General features: G+C 32.1%; 2 non-coding genes across 2 annotated transcripts; both read right to left on the reverse strand.

Moving 5' to 3' along the window:
* Positions 1–2,384: 2,384 nt before the first annotated feature.
* On the reverse strand, positions 2,385–2,483 carry LOC149553009 (small nucleolar RNA R64/Z200 family). The gene has a single exon (XR_016353515.1). It is a non-coding gene; the product is annotated as a small nucleolar RNA R64/Z200 family (small nucleolar RNA).
* Positions 2,484–2,831: 348 nt separating this feature from the next.
* On the reverse strand, positions 2,832–2,909 carry LOC149553010 (small nucleolar RNA U54). The gene has a single exon (XR_016353506.1). It is a non-coding gene; the product is annotated as a small nucleolar RNA U54 (small nucleolar RNA).
* Positions 2,910–3,179: the final 270 nt, after the last annotated feature.

Genomic DNA, 3,179 nt, shown 5'->3' on the forward strand with positions numbered 1-3,179 from the left:
CTCCAAGAATGATTGCTCCCAAAAATTCCATGTAAAAGCTGGAGGGAAACCCATAGTGGCATGGTCTAGGGCAGATCTTATGTGGATTTGAAAATTAAACTTCAAATCTAATGTTTCTTAACCAGACTAGATATATTATTAACCTATGGTTCTCTAGGCTCCTTGGAATTAAGCTTTTGCTGAGAAAACTTATGTGAAGTAACCACATGGTATCATCCTAATGTCAACCGAATGTAGGTCCTTCTCTATAGAGTCCTATGAACCTATATATTAACACCTTTTGTTTAGCCTCCAAAATCTCTGTTCTTTTCTCAATTGGAACTAGATTCTGGGGACCATTTTTAATATCTAATGGCAAACAATATATATTTTCTCAAACAAGTTATTGGAACCATTATCAATATGGCCTACTACTATAAAATTCTTAGGATTTCCTCTCTTGGTATGTTTTCTGATTCTTGCACAACTACTACTCTAAAAGTTTGTGGGGTTGAGTTTCCAAAGTCCATTGTCTCCTTTCTTGTGGTAAAATGAGTCTAATCAGATACAATTTAAGATAAGAGGGGTGGACTTACAAAGGGAAATTTCCTTCATATGGTTCTTGTAAAATATATGATCTAAAATATTTTGCACACTAAAAGATTTCAAAGCCATGAAAATACCTAGCCTGCAATGAAGTTGTTAAGAATAATTGGAAGTCCTTGTACCAAAGCTTCTGCAATAGTTCCAAGTCTAGCCTGCAAGTATGATTCAACCATATATATGACTACAAACAAGCATAGCTATATAACAAGATTCATTTTGAAGAGTTTCAAGTTTGTTCCAATATCTAAATTCTTTAGGCTGTGTATATTTCCTTTATAGTTATGCAATGATACTAGACATGGGTAAGTACGGTTAGGTAATAGTTGAAACATCATATATTCAAATTGAAAACTATTGTTGAAATATAGAGATGTCCATCCAACAAAACAAGATAACAGTTACATTGATAGATGCTACATTTATTTTTGGTTGTGTCAAAGAAAAAGAAACTAACTCTATGAAAGAGGTTGAACTTAACACAGACATGGTTGTTGCAGGGACACAAAAAGCACATCAAGGTTCTAGATTTAAAAGCCTTTGCATGTAGGCTCTAGATGAAAATCCTATGAAATACTTGGATAAAATTTTGTACTACATGTTTTATATTACTTTGTCTATCAAAAGCTTTGAGAAATGAAATTAGAGATTTATATTCTATTGTTGTTATAATACTATCAACTATGTCCATTCAAATTCAATTAACATTAGAGATTGAGAGCTCCATATAAAGGAATTACAAACACAATCACAATGTTTCTAATGTTTCTGAAGGAAACAATAGCTATCAGAGCTAAAATTGAAACCTACCCTCCAATTGGGCACTTGAAACCAAATTGACCCCAAACTACACAATTTCTTCCTTGAACTGCTCACGAACTACTCAACTTTCAATCCCTTGGCCTCCAAAACTATTAAATCGAAGCACAAAAAATAATGTATGCAACAAATACTTAAATTCATCTAAAGGCATTTGAAATAGAAGCTACAAAATTGCTTAATAAACACCTGAATTCTCAATCATCAAGTGTGACAACAACTTGTGATTCTGGATAATATTATACAAGATTCTATGGAAACTTTAGAACAATGTTGTGGGTTTTGGAAGAGATCCCACTTTTTTGTTTCCGTATTAGATGTGAAAAATATTCTTAAAAAATTAAAATGTAGATTGAGCACATCATTGGAGTGAGATGTAGACCCTGAGAGCATAAATCTTTTAGGGGAGTGAGATGTCCTCACAACTTTTACAAAAACTACTTGACAAAACATAAAGAAGCACATCAAGAAGCATAAAACAACCACTCAGAAAAATGAAAAACTCCATCTAAATTTGTAGGTAAACATTTTGAGAAACTTCAACATACCCTAGTGCTTTCTCCCAACACAAACCCTAGCTACAATGGAATACTTTGTGCAAAGATCTCCCAGATATCAACAAATCTTGCATAGAAAAACAAACCCTCATCAGCTATTGTTAATATAAATCGAGAAAAAATGAACTATGCAAAAACCCATCACCTATTTTAAGCAAACATTACTTAAAAGATTCATATGAGCGATCATTTGTAAAGAAGATTCATTGACATATAAAGCTTTATGAAAAACACAAGGAGAGTACTGCACTACATATCATTATAAATTTCAATATAAAGAGCTTTCTAATACTTCCATTATAAAATTCAATATAAAAAGCTTTCTGATATTTCATCAACCCCAAAACGAACTCATGACAGTTCTAAATCTTTAAAAAATTTATCAAACCCAGTCAATAAAAACCAACAAAAAGAAAACAAATTCACTTCATGCTTTTCTCATAATAAAGTAGTTTGTCTCATCGATAGATATCCATCTCATTAGTCTAACATGTGTAATTTCTATAACATTCCTCATTGCATAATGGTTGTAACCTATGCAATGGCAACAACAAACAAAAATAAACCAACAAATAAAGAGAACACAAAGATAAACATAAAATACTCTGGTACAAAAATAGTCTAGATATCACATTAAAATATGAAAGACGAGACCGAAAACAAAACATGCATACCCTAAAAATATATAGTTCGAAAATGAACTACATAAAATTTATAGTAGAAAAGGGAATAAAAGCACAAACACAACTAAAAATAGGAGCCAATTTTGTAGAAATAGGAGAAGTAAACCCTAGCAAAGTCACCATATAAACTACACTAACATGTAAACTTCATAAATGTCAAGCAGTCGAACAAAGGTAACCCTAAGAAAAGAGCTCTCAATTTATGATCTTTCATCATAATAGACCTTAGCATAGCGTATATTTCCCTACGGAAAACAATCATTGAGCATAAAACAAAATTTGGATACCTTTGCTTGTATTCCCACATCAACTTTGGTATTACAGAAAAAACCCTATGAAAAAGTGTCTAAAAAATCCACAAGCGATAAAAAAAAAGCATCAACTGGCAAACAAAAAGCATCGAGCGGTAGTAACCTCGCATTTCCTTTTCACGGACCTGACAGGACATGAAATCAAATTTATAAAAATATGGAATAAGCATAGCTTATGCTTATTCCATTTTTTTTAGGAATCTCACTCTTCCCAATTTGAGGTGAAA

Source organism: Cupressus sempervirens, chromosome 6 (assembly GCF_028749045.1).
Source record: "Cupressus sempervirens isolate cs-2001-9-10 chromosome 6, ASM2874904v1, whole genome shotgun sequence".
Taxonomy (NCBI): Eukaryota; Viridiplantae; Streptophyta; class Pinopsida; order Cupressales; family Cupressaceae; genus Cupressus; species Cupressus sempervirens.